At 41.2% G+C, this 18,494-nt stretch overlaps 1 pseudogene; it reads right to left on the minus strand.

Moving 5' to 3' along the window:
* Positions 1-5,439: 5,439 nt before the first annotated feature.
* LOC115795486 (transferrin receptor protein 1-like) lies at positions 5,440-15,224 on the minus strand (annotated as a pseudogene).
* Between the last annotated feature and the right edge of the window lie 3,270 nt (positions 15,225-18,494).

Below are 18,494 nucleotides of genomic sequence, written 5' to 3' on the forward strand. Positions count from 1 at the left end.
TTTGCATTTCCGGTCAGTGCGGGAGCCGGCTTTTGATTGTGAGCGTCTTTTTCTTGGAAATCACAACAACAGGGCGGGAAGGAGGGAACAGACACCCCACACGGTAGAGCAGGGGTAGGGAACTCCAGGCCTCGAGAGCCGGTGTTGTGCCAAAAAGTGATCGTCTGCCATAAAGTGATTTCCGATGTTTCTATGTGCTTATATGTATAATGTCTTTGCTTATATTGGTGAATAGGATGTAGTCAGTATGATTTATGAAGGGCTTATATATAAAATTAAGAAATGACCTGTTTTTCAAGTACGTTTATGACTCATTATTATACATTATAATAAATCCAGTCCTCTTTGGTCACTTAAAATATCTTCATAGAGTGTAATGTTATATTTGTTGGGTTTTCTGCTGCCCTCTTGGCCAGATTTCTCTTTAATAAGACATTTTTAAGATAAATTACAGTTTTTACCCCGATAAATAAAAGTCGCTGCCAAAAACTGATTGCAGCTTCTACCTTGTAACAGAAATGTTGTTTCTCGCTCAAAATGACTTGATATCATTCACGAGAGATATGTTTGACATATTTCCCGCAGATTATAGATCAGCAAGTAATTTACAACAGTTTAAATACAGGCAATCATTTTCCGGCAATTACCGGAAATCACTTTTTGGCAGACGATCACTTTTTGGCACAACACCGGTGTCCTGCAGGTTTTAGATGTTTTCCTGATCCAGCACACCTGAATCACATATAGAAGTCATTAGCAGGACTCTGGAGAACTTGACTGCAGACTGAGGAGGTAATTCAGTCATTTGATTCAGGTGTGCTGGATCAGGGACACATCTAAAACCTGCAGGACACCGGCTCTCGAGGCCTGGACTTCCCTACCCCTGCGGTAGAGGGAGAGGCTCCTGCAACGCTCGCTCGCTCGGAGACCGGAAAGAGCAAGAGGAAGTTGCGCTTCACATAGAGGCTGCACGCCGGAACGGTGAGGAAAATAAATGACAGAAAACGTAAAGGACAAAAAATAGTGTCTGCAGTTTGTCACACAGTGTGTCTGCTAGCTAAAAGAACAGCTGCTGTATTTTAAGGGTCAGCAAAGAATGAGCGATAACTTCACTCAGATGGAGAAAGATGGAAGAAAGGTAGAAACGTCCTCCAAGGAGCTACTTTTACTTTCTTACTTTGAGTAGATTTCAGAGCCTGTACTTTTTAACTTTTACTTCAACTTTTACCAGAGTAGTTTGTAACACAAGTACTTGTATTTCTACTTGAGTACAGAATGTCACTACTTTGGCCACCAATGCCATGCAAAGCTTTAAAAACAAGTAAAATTGATTCTAAAACTCACTGGGAGCCAGTGTAGGGAAGCCAAAATGGGAGATATATGGTCCCGTTTGCGAGTGTCAGTCAATACACGTGCTGCTGCATTTTGGACCAATTGTAATCGATGAAGGAGCAATTGACTGACACCTGAATAGAGGCTATTACAATAATCAAGGTGGGATGAGATAAAGGCGTGGATTGCTCTTTCAAAGGCGAGAAAAAAGGTTTCATCTTTGCAAGAAGTCAGACATGAAAGAAGCTCGATTTGACGACAGCACTGATGTGCTTCTCAAAGGTCAATTTGCTGTCAAAAATCACTCCTAGATTTTTTGCAAAGGGTTTATTGAAAGGCTTTAGAGGGCTGAGATCATGGAGGTCAGGGGTACCAAACACAAAGATAAGATAAAACTTTAATGATCCCACGACGGGGAAATTTGCGCATTACAGCAGCTCAGTACAGAGAAAAAATGAAAAGGATGAGTAAGAACAAATAACTAACCTAAAATTAAAATAGAATAGAATAAAATAAAATAGCAAAAAAAACTATACACATATACATAAGCACTATATACATAAATATATATATCAATGTCAATACACACATTTTACATATACACACATATACACACATCAAAACACTATATACAGATATCAAAATATTATATACATCTGTAGCCGGTAAGGTACATAGCATACACGGTATGCAATATATGGGTGAGTGTAATAAATAAAATGTATCTGGACTGTATGGATACAGTGATGGCAGAGGAGGTAGAGTGTCCATGTGACTCAAGACATTATGATGCGTTATACAGTCTAACTGCTGTTGGGATGAATGACCTGCGAAAGCGCTCCTTCCTGCAGCGAGGATGTTTCAGTCTCTGACTGAAGGAGCTGCTCAGCTCACCCACGGTCTCATGCAGAGGGTGATGGGGGTTGTCCATGATGGATGTCAGCTTTGCTGATGAATGTCAAACAATGATGTCTGTCTTTTGGTCATTCAAGCTAAGAAAATTTGAAGCCATCCATATCTTGATATCCTCTAACCAATTCAGCAAGGCCTTTAATGGACTCATAGATCTGCGTTTTAGCAGCAAGTAGATCTGGGAATCATCAGCATAGCAATGATGCTGTATGCCATATTTCTTAAAAATTGAGCCTGAGGGGAGCATGTAGATTGAAAAAAGAAGTGGGTCAAGAATGGACCCCTGGGGGACCCCACAAGTAAGCAGGATTTTTAAGGAAGATATGGTCTCCAGCCTAACTGCAAAAGTTCTGTTATGTAAGATTTAAACCATTCAAGTGCTGTTCCTTTGATTCCCACATAATGCTCTAATCTAAATATGAGGATACTATGATCTACTGTATCAAAGGCAGCAGTGAGGTCCAAGAGTACTAACGTTACAGAATCCCCCGAGTCAGTAATAGTTAGGAGGTCGTTCAGTACTTTTAAAAGAATGGTTTCAGTGCTGTGGTGAATTTTAAATCCAGATTGATATACTTCAGTAATATTTTTTTTTAATCTAAATAAAAGTCTGGAGCTGCAGAAAAACAACTTTTTCCAGAACCTTAGAGAGGAAAGGTAGTTTGGAGATTGGTCTGAAATTGGGTAAGATTGTAGGGTTAAGATTTTGTTTTTTAAGGATAGGTTCCACTACAGCATGTTTAAAGTTAGCAGGGACGTGACCAGAAATTAGACTGCTGTTTATGATAGACAAAACGCTTGCTCCCACAGTATGAAAGACATTTTTTTTAGTAGTTGAGATGGAATAATATCCAGGGGACAGCTCGTGGGTTTTAAGTGGCAGACTATGTGGTTCAATAAAGAGAGGGAAACAGGCTCGAAGTGGTCAAAAGTGGCAGAAGTAGATGGGTGAACAAATGAGTCAATGACAGGAGGATTGATATTAGACCTGATGTTAGCAACCCTGTCAACCAAGAATCTCAGGAAATTTTCACACATCTCTGTAGACACTACAAAAGAGGGAGCATCAGGAGGATTGAGAGCAGACTTAATAACTTTAAATAAAATATGTGGTCTGTGGTAGTTATTAGACAATCTCAGAGGTATTTTGTTTTTGCTGCTTTAACAGCTTTTTGGTAGTTTTTCAGGGATTCTTTGAGTGCAATAAAAGACACCTGGAGCTCATTGTCGTGTCAGGCTGTGTGGCTGGAGGCGTTAGACCCAAAATGCAGGACTCAGGCAGAGGGTGAACTTAAAGTGGTTTATTTAGGTGTTGAAACAAAAGACAAAAATGAACCTACACTGGGACTGGACCTGGAGCTAGACCTAAACAGAGGAGGAATAAGGTGACACACAGAATTGGGAGCAACAATGACAACGTGACAAAGAACAGACAAAAACTGAGGGCTTAAATACACATTAGATAATAAGGGCAAGAGGAAACACCAGGGCACAGCAGGTGACGCAAATGAAACTAATACAGAGGAAGCAAAACTAAACACAAAGCACGGGGAACACAAGACTGTCAAAATAAAACAGGAAGTGACTAAACAAGGTACACGCAGACTTGATACGGGGACTGGCACACAAACACTGGACAGAGATGCAGACCTGACACAGGGAAACACAAGGGACTAGAAATAAACAGGAATACAAAAGAGAAATAATAAACATAAGAGAAATAACTGAAACAGAATCAAGAGAACACAAAACACTGGGCCATCGGCCCAGGACCATGACACTTATCTTTTTTCCATTTTCATTCAGCTTGTCTAGTTGTCTGATTTCTCTGGTAGCACTATTTAACCAAGGCCTGCTAGTTGCCTGCTAGTTTTTGTAGTGTTTTGATCTATGGTCCTAGTCTTCTCCATTGAGGGTACTGTTCGTTGTGGCTGTTCATCTTATAGCCAAGCGTGGATCACTGTTGCTGTGGTTGGTACAGTGATGGTTGCAGTAGGGATTGTCCATAGTGTTGCATTCATGTCTTTTAGTAGACTTTCAGAGGGTATTTCACATAGTCTTGTTAATCAGCAGTGGAGAGTCTAGTTTAACCAGGATTCTCACTTTTGGGTCAGCTGCTCCAGCATTCAACATACCAGTTGTTTTTGGGGCTTGGTACCCAGTCTCAGAGTGTGGGGATGACCCCCCTGACTTGACATCCTGGCTCCTCCTTACCACAGGATTGTGTACCTCATCAATCTCTAGTTGCCATAGGAGTGCTTCTTGTGGCTGTTGGAACACTAGAGACACTAGTTGTTTTGATGGTGGTCCAGATCTTGGGTGTTGAAGAATCCATAGGTCCCACGTCCTCTTGGAATGCTACTATGCATGTAACCCCAGTGAAAGGGGTTACATGTGTAGTAGCATTCCAATAGCTCCTGATTCTCACACACATGCATACATATATGCATGTGTGTGTATAATATAACCTATTCCAGCACATTTACAGTGAAGCTGCATTTAAGTGCACACAAGTAGGTAGGTAGCCTAAATTAAAAGCAAAAACAAATAAAAAAGCTCTCCAGGAGCACCAACCTCCACCAAGGCAGCTCACTCTCTGAGCAGTATTTACTTTTAGTATTACATTTCATTCATTTAGTGTTCTTGTTTAAACATGCTTGAAGTTCGTAGTGCAGTAAGAAAAAAGAAATCAGATAAGGGTAACGTGACAGATGTGGGGCTGTTGTGCTCACAGCGAGTTCGGTATCTGAGGTAACCGTATTTTGGAGGTCTGCTCTGACATCACACAGAGCCAAGAGTAGAAGCCAACCATTATTGTCTCACAGGACTTCATACTCTGACCTCATTATCTGAACCTTTGGACATATGAATATATGAGCATCCCCCACTGTCACAGCATGTATGCTTCAAAATTGTTCAGTTTGGTGGAACTAAAATAAGCTAAGATACAACAGTGTGGCATTTAGAGCTTTAATAGTAGCCTGTCATACAAGCTACCAGAAAACCCCCAAACGAAACACACTGACAGCAATTACACATTATTGCAAGTTAATAATGAAACCAAGACTCCAATAGTTGTGATTGTTTATTGCAGAAACAAAAATGTAAAGCTTAACAAATGTGTGCACAGTTTGAAACAAAGAGGGAAAATAAAGCACAAGAAATTGTTCATTTTGAAAATTGTTTAAATGACTGTTAGTTTTAATTTATTTTCTCTGTCCAATAACTACCAATTTTTTAACCAGGTGAACAGCAAGCTGCTGGAAATGGAGGTGCAATTTTGAGAACTTGCCTCATTGTAGCCCAACAGATCAATTTAATCACTCAATGAATGCATGAATGGTTAACAGAATTTTAACAGGTTTGTTAAAACTACAACAAAGGTCAGATGGATTTTGGACTGAAAACTATTCTGTAACTTGAAATCCATCCACATCCATTTGTTTTCTGTCTAGCAGCTCTGTTTTAACACCAGTAAAATGTATACTTCCAGAAACAGGAGAGCAGAATTCCAATACACGGAAACTAAAAGAATCCAAATATTCCTCCTCCAAAACCTCTTCCACTATGTAGAAACTCTGCTCTATCACACAAAACAAACAAAGAAAAGGCACAAAGGAAATCTCAGTAAAGGTACAATGTACTTTCATTCATTAAACTAAATCCATAAACGCAGAGTGGGAACTGATTATGGAAATACTGGACCACATTGCCTGGAACTACATTATGCATTTTACTTTTAATGAAAATGCCTTCCACATAATCACACTCTTAAAATGATGGCCTAAGTCATTTAACAAAAGTTTAATTTTGGCCTAGATCATCATATTTTCAATACTTGGTTCCGTTTTCTGTCTTAAACCTGAAACAAAAAATGATTTAGGACATTATTTTTAAGAGGGTGACGATATGCAAAGAAGAGACCACACCAGACCAGTATTTGATTCAAATGAGACCATCTCACTAAACACATCAGTTTCTTGGCCTCACTAATAACACAGATTCTGATCTGTGATCAGAAGTTCAGGGCCAATCTTGTCTGAAAGGAAGCTCAAGGGGAACGCCGAAGAACGTAGCATGGAACCACAGACTGGATGCAAAGATGCAAACGTGTAGCTTTGTACTGTATATACACACATTATGGGAAACACTGTTCCCGATAATTAAAAACAAAACAATCCACCCCTACAGTGAAATATGGAGGGCACTGCCTCCGATATGGCACACACTGGTAGGCAAAAACTACCTTCTGTTTTTCACATTATGAAAGTCACTGCTCCCGATAATGCCATCAAGATGAGAAGTGTACATGCACCAAAGGACAGGTACAGGTAAGCTGTCCAGAGGTAAGTTAGGTTGATGTGTGAGCTGGCACTGCTCAGAGACCAGTTCGGTGTCAGTTGAGAGAAGGAAGGGGGGGGGGGCCTCAGAGTTGTGTACCAGCTGTTGGTCCACATGTACACTTCTTTTAGCAGATGCTGCTTTTGTCATTTCGACAGTATAACTGTCATAATTATGGAAGTCACTGCTCCCGATAATTATTTTTTTATATAAAAAGGTGATTTAAAAAAAACTATTTATAGTGAACCCTGCCACTGATAAATAAATAACACAATAAATAGACATATGGTTTCTGTTTCAGTGCCACATGCTTGAGGACCTCCCTTGCTTTGAGAGGTCTGCACAGATTAACTCTGATATCAGAAAATGCATGTTTCATATTTGATTCAGATCATTTTTTTTTTCTTTAAATGTTGCATATAATTAGGACTTTATATATAATAAATCTGCAGTCCTTTCAGCAACTTCTGAATCTGAGTTGTGTAACAGAATCCAGCACAGTGACTTTTGTAGCTACCAATATAAACCAGCTCAGGTTTAAACATCAGGCTGCAGCAGCAGTGGAAACACCAGCAGTTTGTTTACCATGAGGCAAAGTCAGTAGCTTATTATTATACTGAGCACTTATATTAAAAAAATCTGAGCTGGCAAACACAGGCTTTGCTGTGATTCTGACCTGATACTGTACTGGGGGGAAAGCATTACATCCAACTCATTCAGAGGTAACACCAATTCAAAGTAATACTACCATATTTGTAGCAATTACTAGCACCAAAGTATTCAAGACTGTGATATTTAAATACCACATGTTCAAATTCAAGATAATTGTTTCAAAGTGGGTCAGAGTTCCTTGTTTTAAGGCGGAAGGCTTACATTATATCACCAGGTATCATATCATGTTTGGCTTTAAGAGAATTTTAGAAAAAGGGAAATGAACCTTATGTAACAGGTGTGATGAATGATGTAGATGTCCATTCAAAGCCTGGTGATTAATCATAACAGCATACTGGTTTTCACACTGACAGTTGGAATAAGAGGGCCAAACCATGAATCAGGGGGGGGAAATGACTTTTCTAGATTTCATTATCCAGCGACCAGATGTCCCCTGCTAGTGAGTTAGCACAGGTCTGAATGGTCCAGGTCGCCAGGGCAAACTGGTTGCGGAACAGCTCGGCGTCTGCCCCGGGGTCGTCAGTCTTCAGAGCGTCGAGGTGGCTGGACAGAGCTTCGAGGGTGTGGGGGCCGGAGCCCAGCAGGATGTGACGGAAGGGACTGTCTCTGGGAGAAATGTAGGGTGACAGGAAGTTCCTTTCCACCTATAGCGACAAGAGGAACGTCATGAAGGAGCTGGATAAAGTCACAGCGTCACCCCATCCTTTAAAAGGCAGGAAGCAGAGAGTGAAGACTACCTACGCTGGCAGTTACACTTTATTGTGCATAAGAATTAAAGTAATAAATTAAAATGTGATGTATCCCATTTAAAATATGACCCAAAAGTAGCTAAAACCACACAAAGAAAAAAAAGTCTGTTTCATTGGCTGCCATCAGTTTCACATTACCAGGCAACTTAAAAATATTTTTTGTCCTTTGGCACTTCACTATGGCAGGTGTTCTTTTTTTCTTAATTCCTAAAACCCTTACTGTCATGATGCGATCATTGATCATGCGACACATCTCGATGTCCTCCAGGTCGCTGTTCTGAATGTCGGCTGCCAGCCCTCGAGAGGCACGGCTGTAGGAGCCAGAGGCCATGATCAACCACTGCACTGTCAGGGCCTTGGGCAACAGCTGGGGCTGCATCTGGAAGCACACAAACATACAGGGATGGTTTAGTCCTTTCATTAAACTCAGTTTGATAAGTTGGACATGAAGTTCTGACCACATCTCTGATTTCTATGATGAAAGCAGTAACCAGGCTAAAGGATTGATAAGTGAAATGGCACTAATAAAAACAAGTCACAAAGTGGCAATGATCAAGTTACTGTTTCTGCAGCTCACTCTCAACAAGGTAAATACTATGTTGATTTAGAAGAACACTGGTGAGCACTCACCCTCTGAACAGCCTTGACCTTCGTATTAATCTTAACCACGTGACGACGTATGAGCTGGTCGTACTTCTTCAGGTCCATCTGCAGCAGATGGTCATGGACCAGCCTCAGCGCTATGTGACCTGCAAACTGGCCTGCTTTCACAGCCAGCTGAGGAACCTGGCTGGCTGTGACAGAGTTCAGGTTCTCTCGGGTATCCAGCATTGTGCCAAAGTACGAGTAGTCCTGAGGGGGAATACCGAGAGGATTTGAGAATTACGCTCACATGTACAAATTTAAAAGGGTTCAGAACTAGGTTTTTTTTTTGAACTTGTAGTACAGAAGAATTCACTTACTGAATAACCAGAGTGGAATCTGAAAGCGACTGAGGGAATGCCGGAAAAGGCGAGGAAAGGATACGCAGCACTGTCCAACCTCAGAGGCTCCATGCTTAAAATCAAACACATGAAAGAAGAGTGAGAATGAGGCTACATGCTAAAGAGAAAACTGATATAATCACTGACTATACTTTGTTATCTTTGAATGGACAGACTCACATGCTAGACTCCCAGTTACCCTTTCCAAATTGAGAAAAAAGAGACTTGTCCTTGTCGTACATCACCTAAGGACAAAACAGATACTTTAACTTTTGGAAAGTTCAAACAAAACTGACCAATAGTAGTGGTTAGATGTTAGATTCAACTCATTGTCATTGTGCACAAGGCACACAAAGAAATGTTCGTTCCAGATTACTCATCCAGAGACGAGCATCTGCGGTCATGCAGCCAGAGACCGGCGCTACCGTGGTGTGTGATACTGCGAGATTTGGTATCGATCTCATACCAAATCTTGTATTGTACTATTTTCTATAGGTAAATAGAAAATCCATCCATCCATCCATTCGCTTCTGCTCATCCTGTTCAGGGTCGCGGGGGGGCTGGAGCCTATCCCAGCTGTCATAGGGCGAGAGGCAGGGTACACCCTGAACAGGTCGCCCGCCTGTCACAGGGCTAACAAAGAGAGACAAACAACCTTTCACACTCACGCTCTCATTCACACCTATAGGCAATTTAGAGTAGCCAATTAACGTAACCCCAGTAAATAGAAAATACTTTATCAAAATAAAAACTTTTGTTCTGAAAAATTAGAACAGTAACAAAACAATTTTCCCCATACATTCCAATGTAAGGATTTTTTTTTTCTTCAATAAAATGTACAAAATGATCACTCAAGAACAAATTAACCCCCCCCCCCAAAAAAAAGTAGATTGTTCAGAAAGTAAAATACAAAAAGTAATAAAAAGATCGCTTCATTCACCAATTTTCTGGATTTTTTCTTAAATAAACAAGCTGTACAAAATTATCACTCCACAACGTTATAAAAAACATTTATGCTTCCAGCCCTGCCCCCTACTTCTGGCCCACGATTTGATGTCAAAAATAAGACAATTTGGCCCTTTAAGTTACTTTTGACATTTGTCCAATTACTCTTAATTGAAAGGGGAAAAAAAAATATCAAAAAAGTAATTTAAATGTCTTATATTTTTGACATCAAATCCCTGGCCTGGAGTAGGGGGCGGGGCCGGAAGGGAGTGCTGACAAATCCCTTTTTTCCCCCCGCAAGTAAAATATGTTACGTGTCACGTGATGGTATAACATCACACACTGCGGGGAGGGGAGGAGCAAAGTGTGCCTGCTCTGTGCTGTGACAGGAGCAGCACTTAGTCAGCTTGCATCTTTGATGAAACTGCAGCACTGCATACAGGAGAGAAACTGAAGCTAAAGTATCGATCTCATTACACTGGTATTGATCATATTTGGATCGATCCGCCCACCACTAACCAATAGAATTAATTATACTGAAGAGATCAGCTGTGGTGTTACCTCGTTCAGAGTATTTTGGATCAGGCTGTTCAGCAACGGACTGGCTGCCACTTTAAATCCGTTCCGACCTGAAACAAGACCACAAATATTTATTGTTCCTGAAAACTAAAATGATGGTGTGTGTGTGTGTGTGTGTGTGTGTGTGTGTGTATCTTGTACAAGATGTCTCCAACCATGGCAGTGCTTACCTGTCACAATGCCATCCAGGTCGATGTAGGTGAAGGCTTTCATGCTCAGAGAGGACAAATAACCCTGGAACAAAAAAATATCCAAAATAAATGGATGCATATGAAACAGAGTACAAACATTCATAATTATTATTGAGGAAAGGAAAAATGCAGCCAATCGAAAGTTTTGTCATGCACTTCTTACCTCCAACCACTCGGTGGCACCAACACTTCCATATTCTCCAGCACTCCAGCTCGCAAACACGATGCTCCTCCTCGGCTTAAATCCATCTGTCACAGTGGACACATTTCATAAAGCACATGAAGCCAGCGCCTTCTTTAGCTGCTCAGTGACATTCATTAGCTTCTGATGTGAAGTGTTCATCAGCTCCATCACTATTACATCACTCAACAACCTGACGCAATCACACATTAAAAACCAAACATCAGCTTCCAGCAGGTACTCACCGTTCTTCACCATGTCAGAGATGGAACGTGCCAACTCAACAAGCACGCTGGTGCCGACGGTGGATGCTGCAAAACCCGGGCCCCACGCATCCCTCTGGGCACCAATGACCACGTATCGATCTGCAGACAGTGGGAGGACATTCATCATTCACACTGTTCTCAGGAAACTAACCTCTGACTGCAGCATCTCTCTCATTAATCATCTTTGTGGTACCTGCATCCACAAAGCCTTTAATGACTCCAAAGACGTTATTTATTCTTTTCTCAGTAAAAACGTTGTTGACTTCCACGGTAATAACGTCGCTCTCGTCTCCGAGTCTGTTCATGCCCTCCCAATCATCTGGCTGAGATCTACCCTTGAGTTGCCTGTAGGATGCAGATACACATGAATCCTTTATTGGTGCTCTATTACAAGCTTTGACAACCTTTCTGACGTCAGTTCACAGTAAATGTGAGCCTTACCTCAGAATATTGGTTGCCCTGCCTGCTGTGATAGTCTGAGCCAAAATATTTGGCAGGCCTGAAGACTGTACAGGTGGAAACTGGGTGTGGTTGAAGGAGGGGAAGCCTGGGGTGTAGGGATCCCCAGAACCCATGTGGACCTGTGGGAAACAGAAAAGGCTTAGCTGGAGAGATGAGCTCTGAGTGGACAGGTACAGCCTTCTAAACCTCAAGAACATTATCTGTTTAAAGTTAATGGCAGGCGTCACTTTCAAAGGTAATTTTAACCAAACATTTGTCACCAAAACAATGACTAAACTATGATGGTGGTTATGATTTAGGTTGCTTTACTTAATAAAATAAAAAAAAAAAAAGCTCCCACTCACATGACCATAAAGTGGAGTGTCCTCTCCGATGGAGTAATCAGTGGGGTCTGGGTAGATCAGCACAGCAGAGGCGTTCATTTTGGCTGCATTGGCCACCTGTAAACAAAGAAGAAACAAGGCAATGGAAGGTTAAAGATCAGCAACAGCAAAATAATTTGCATAAAACATTTTATGGAAAAAGGAAGGTCAAACCCTCTTTGTACTGAAATAACACTACTGGTATGATCTCCTGAGATTTAGAAACTCCCACCTACGCAACCAATGTTAATATTAGTAACCTTTTCAAAGTCACCGTCGCCATCTCACCATGCTTTACAATTTCTCAGTTCCAAACTTTAATGATTTTTAGTTGAGCAAATACAAGGTCATTTACGTGGCAAATGGCATACAAGGCTGTGTGTGTGTGATTGTTGGGTTCCACAGAAAAAGGAAAATACAAACAATCTTTAATGGCAAACATCAGTCAATTATATATTATCTGTGAATAGTGAAATAAAAACATTCTGGTTAAATTATATCTAACTGCTCCAGTTTAAACAGGGGGAAAAAGTAGAGATATTAATGTGTAACAAGCACTGGAAACATATTAATATCTCAGTGATGGCCCGAATGAGCAATTCTGTGATCAAAAGAGAACATACTGTAACTGCTAGCAAATCCAGTCGAGTCCCCAAAATGCTCAATATTATATAGATACTCCAATTATATTACAATCTTAGCACAATAACCCATAAAGGATGTGAGAAATATTACCAAGAAATATTACAGCATCTCCTCGTATTCTAAGCTTTGTGGAAATCTGTACCTAAACAAGAAATCCCACCACAGGACTATTTTAGGATCAATCTTTTACCATTTACATTTGCTGTTTTTGGTGATTTGCTCTTAGCTAAGAAGGATCATGTTTGTGCATGACAGTCCACAACTGGCAGCCACTACTCCCTGTAACACATGGAAAATGCAGAGAATGCCAAACGATCGCTGATATCAGCACGCAGTCATAAAAACACATGACACAATCAACTTCTGCAAGAGTGAATTAGGAGGAAGACTAATGTAAAAGGGGCGACAATCACGTCAATGAAAACTTAAATAGCTGAAAAAAGATTTTCTATGAATAGAGTCTGCCTGTCCTCCTGAATTTACACAAAAATGCTTTTATTTTTCACTGCCAATGAGCCTCCATAGCTCTCATGTAGGAAAGAGGCTGAAGAAAAGCACACTGAACCCACATAAGTAAATGAATGAATCACAGACAGCACCGTGGTGGTTAGCACTGTTGCCTCACAGCTACAAGGTCTGAGTTCAAATCCACCTTGGCTCGGGCCTTTCTGTGTGGAGTTTGCATGCTCTCCCCGTGTCTGTGTGGGGTTCCTCCCACAGTCCAAAGGCATGTTGTTGTTGGGGTTCGGTTAACTGGAGATTCTAAATTGCCCACAGGTGTGAATGGTTGTCTGTCTCTCTGTGTTAGCCCTGCAACAGACTGGTGTACAGGGTGTAACCCGCCCCTCACCCTATGACGGCTGGGATAGGCTCCAGCCCCCCTGCGACCCTGAACAGGATAAGAGGATGGATGGACGGAAGATTCTGATTTACACTCTAATAATCACAGAAACTGGTAATTTGCTGTGGAATTACTTATAAATTACACACATGGCAGATTTGAGTGGACTTAAGAACAGATAACCTTCACAGATATTACTAAGTTACCCCAGGAAACATTACTCCTCTCTGAATAATGTTCTAGCACAGGTGTTTCTCACCTTCTCAGCAAAGCTGATCCTTCCAGCTCTGACCAGCATGACTCTGCCATTCATGTTGATGTTCATGTTCTTCAGCTGTTTGAAGTCATTTTCCTGCCCATAACGGGCATACAGCACTGCACCCTGGACCCACACAAAAGAAAAATAATCACTGCATTTTTTTCCTGTCCATTTTGTATCCTTTTCTCTGTATATAATTTAGCCTTTTGATTACCGTTGCAGTTCCTTGGGCACTGTAGGACAAGAATCCCCTCAGACGCTCCTCTGACCCGTTCTTGAAAACTATTCTGTTGTATCCAGAAGCTGGGGGGTCCTGAACCTTGACAAAGTGCTCCTCAGTCCAGGTATTCATGCCGTACTCCTTAAACTTCTTAAGCACCTTGTTTCCCAGATTTTCATCACCAGGAGAACCAGCCTGGTGGCTGCTGCTGGTAAAGTCACTGTGACAGAACAGGAAAAAGAACAGAGGCCAAAAACAGGTTACTCACTTTTTCATATAACAAAATGTGTGCAGTCCTGCAGTGCGTGATGTTTCACCTGAGGGCAGTGTCCAAACTGGGTGCAGTCAGTTTTTGAGCAAGGAGCTTTTTCACATCATCCCAGTCCATGAGGGGAGCAGCACCGGTCTCATGGGCAACAACTGTGTCTTCAAAACTGAGAGCAGAGTGCACAGGTGGGAGCCAAATCCTTATTGCGATGAACCAGGTAGCCAATCAAGTAGCCTGAAAGCAGCAGTGATTTCAAACAAGGAAACAATTACTAATGAGGAAAGACAACAGAACTAAGACTAGACCAAACCTTACAGCCTGGACAACACAGCCAGCCTTTTGAAATACCACTGAGTGACCAGTACACACACAGTAAGGCATTCCTGGACCTCCTAAGAAACAGCACCTGTATCCATGTGTGAGTGCTGCATGTCAAATCCTGACAGAGTGTTGCTCAGATGAAAGCAGGATCACAGTTCAGCCAAGCTTTTCAGATATTAAAATAACACTTGGTAAGTTTTCACACAAAAAAATGGGAAAATTTCATGTTGCAGACAAAAAGTTTCATACACATTGTCCCTACCGGAGAGACACTGGTTTATACAAGGGTCTAAAACATTTGACTTATGTCAGCTTCATTGTGTTTAAATTTAAATTTTATTTATTTATTTATTTTTACATCTAACAACGGTTTTAAATAAAGTGCAGCTTAATCCAGAAATCCACTCAGCCTAAGACTGACCTCTGAGGAAACTCAGCCCATGTGGCACTATGTAAAAACAGGGCTTCTTCCTTCAACTTCTTCTCTTACCGATGATGAAGATGAACAACATAGCACCTGCCATGAAGCAGAGGCTCTTGGGTGTACATCCATACTTTTTAGCCACGTATGGTTTGCGGATTGAGTCGATATATAAGTGGTCTCCGTGGCTGTTTTCCCCAGCCTCCTCATTTACGTCAGATGACAGTATCATCTCCACTTGGCTGCTGTCACCTTCCATGTTCAGGAATGTGGCTCACCACTAAACTTTAATGACATCGGAAAAAGCAGAATTTCATTTCACTTTTATGATAATCCACTGTTTCTAATCCTTCTTTCACCTTCTCAGTCATTTCCTTTAAGCAAGGGTGTAGGAATGATTTTACTGTTGGGGGGGGGGGGGGACACATATCAGAAACCATAAATCCTTCAAATATGCATTTATGTAGGCTGACTGGCAATAAAACTGTTTTTTTAATTAAACAGCATTCTGACATGAAAGAACCCTCATAAATAATGTAATGAACTAATTATTCACTTTTTAATATCAACCTTAAGTAAAAAAAAAACAGCTATTAAAATATGCCTACAGTTTGAAACTCTGTTTGTTTGGCCAACAAAAACAAAATCTAATAAATATCAATAAAAATAATAAGTTTTTTTCTATATATGAAAGTATGCATTTACTATGTTGTGACTTCAAAATAAAAGCACAAGAGTTAAAGCTTTCAAAATCAAGTATTTTTCTCCTCCATGGTGTAATTTTTGGGTGGGACAAATGCGCCTGTCTCCAATATTTGGTGGTGGGGCTATGCGCCTATGCCTTTAAGTAACTTGTCCCCTAAATGGCTTATTTATCCTGTCTGCTCTGAGCACGTAACAGGAAGTGATATCTGACAAATCATGATTAGGCTTTGGTGAAGAAAAGCATAAACTCACAGAAGCAAAAACACATTATTTGCGTAAATACAGAAAACCAAGCAGAAAAATAATCAAATGAACTTACTGCTGTGGCTGAGCGCTCAAAAAGGGGTGATGACAGATAAAGTGGACCTTGTGCATTTACTCTCCTGTGAGAAAAGTAACTGGACCTCTGCTGCATTGTTCTCTTATATATAAAAAGTGGGGGGTGGGGGTTTCTTCTTCTTCTCTTTTCATGAATAGCTGCACTTCCATTTCAGGTTTTACTGAAATGAAACTCAAATTTCAGGCTTTAGATCCCCATATTCATATCCACAACACAGAATTTAGCTATAGAGTAACAATTATCAGACACTGTATGTGATGTAAGTGGGGAGAGGATCTAAACAAGAGGGGCTAAAATACACCTTCTTGTATTGATATGTTTTACTTGGTAAGTACAGAAAAAAAAAGTTGAAGTGGTTTCAAATTCATAATGAAAAATTGGTCATATAAGTCATTTCATGCTGCTATTTGTTCAAAATCCACATTCAGACTAACTTGATATTGACTGAGTAACACTGTGAAGATGAAGCTTTCTGAATTCAAGTTCAACCGAATTTTCTCAGCTGTACTCCATCCTTTATATACAGTCTTTCCCACTGTGCTAAGTAGGATCTGGTGGCAGGGCTACAAGCTGCTACATCAACCAACAGTTGGCTGCCCCAACAGCTAATGTCAGACCCCACTACCCCCAGCAGAGGGTGCCCTGGAGGGTTTATAATGGTATGGCTATCCACTAGGTTGCTTGGGCTGGCTGCTGCTGAGGTTGGGATCTGGAGTCATGCAGGGACATGAACGATGCTTCTGCCAGTTCCTTTTTGGGTCCCGCTCATGTATTGAGCCAAGTGCCTGTTCATTTTAGCCACTGTGATGCTTGACAGGAGTTTCCACATGGTACTGATGCAGGTTATTGACCTCTGCAGGACCCCATTGCTGGAGATGTTCATGAGTGAATTCATGCCTTGTTAAAGAGCAGAAATACCATCAGAAAGGCCAGCTCCAAGTAGTAGTCCGTCTGACATAGAAACGTCACCATCAGAACATAATTTGTTGATTGCTTTACAATCTCCTAAACCAGTGTCAGTGACTCAAACTACTCCTGAGCTCCTTCCACAGGCAAACCTGTCTCTTGCTGTGCCAGCATCTTCTATGACCAACCCCATCACGACAGCAAAACCACGTGCCCTTTTTAGAGCTATGGAGCACCAGTGTGTTTCTGCAGTTGGGTAGACTATAGAAAGGGGGAATTTGATGGTTTCATGTTTTGGGTAGATTAATAATTTTGTGTTTTTGTTTTATTCAGATGGTGAAGGCATAAAGTGGAGGTGAATGGGTGTCATTGCTGGTGCTGTGGTCTTTCATGCACCCTTGTTTGAGCTGCACATCAGTGTGAGTGTGTGTAAAGGTGAAATGCACGTGTGAATTGATGACTTTTTTGGACATCTCTTCATCTGGCATCCCATTCACTCCCTGGTAAGCTGCAGCTCTGAGTTGATAAACAGTAAATGTGTACAGTAATTGGTTTGACAGTTCTCTTTTATTTCATTTTTTTTTCTTTTTTTTTTTTTTAAATAAATGTCAATAAACTAATTTTCTTATGACTTTAACTGCATCTCTGTCTCCATGTGTTTGGTAATTCGTGCAGTTTCGAACTAGATATTCTCTGGGTGAAATTCCCAGGGTGTCATTTTTCTGCCAGCCAGCCAGGCTGATGTATTCTTTCTGTCACTGTTTGTATTGCTCTCTCTCTCCTCTGTATGTGTGTGTGCGTGTGTGTGTGTGTGTGTGTGGGGGGGGGGGGTCCTCCTAGGTTTCTGCTCTGCTGCGTAGCACACCTGTTTGCAATCTGCTCATTTGCCAACTGCTCATTAAGCAGAGGAGTGAGTGACCTTCATTTGACGCTGGATTGTTGTACTACTCATGTTAGTGATGTTGGCTCTTTTACATACCTGTCTGAAGTGTCTTTTGATGAAATCTGTGTATTTTTACCTGTGCAGATTTCCCTGGTATTCCCAGAGAGTGGAGAGAGAGTGAGAAGTTTGTTTTTGGACCAACCTGTTCTGTGTGACTCGGACCCCTGCCTGTTTGTGGGAGAGAGTGGCAGTTAATGGACTAACCTGTTCAGTGGTGTTGGAACTCATCATCTGGAAAACTCACCCTGTTCTGTTATTATTAGAACTGTAAATAAACATTTGAACTTTTAGCCACGAGTTCTGCGTTTTGAGTCCACCTGCTTGCTGAGCCTTGACAGAGGGAGGCTTTGTCGGGTGGGGGTTGTAATTGTAAAAGTGTTGAGCTCTCAATCACCACACCATCATCCTAGTGTTCTCATATTGTTCCCCTGCCACTGAGAGTATACCTTGGATGGTTCAGTGGAGAATATCTGGTTTATTCTCCTGGCTCCTGTGTCTCTGGTATACCTCTTCAAGCAGTTAGCCAAGGCTGCGAGTCTCTAAGGCCTCAGATACGAACAGCTTGTTGTACTTCTTAGGCACTATACTCTTTCCATCACAAGTTTCTGCTGCTCTGATACCTGGCTGACTTCATAGTCAAGTCAAATTTA

The sequence above is a fragment of the Archocentrus centrarchus genome, chromosome 17 (genome assembly GCF_007364275.1).
Source record: "Archocentrus centrarchus isolate MPI-CPG fArcCen1 chromosome 17, fArcCen1, whole genome shotgun sequence".
Taxonomy (NCBI): domain Eukaryota; kingdom Metazoa; phylum Chordata; class Actinopteri; order Cichliformes; family Cichlidae; genus Archocentrus; species Archocentrus centrarchus.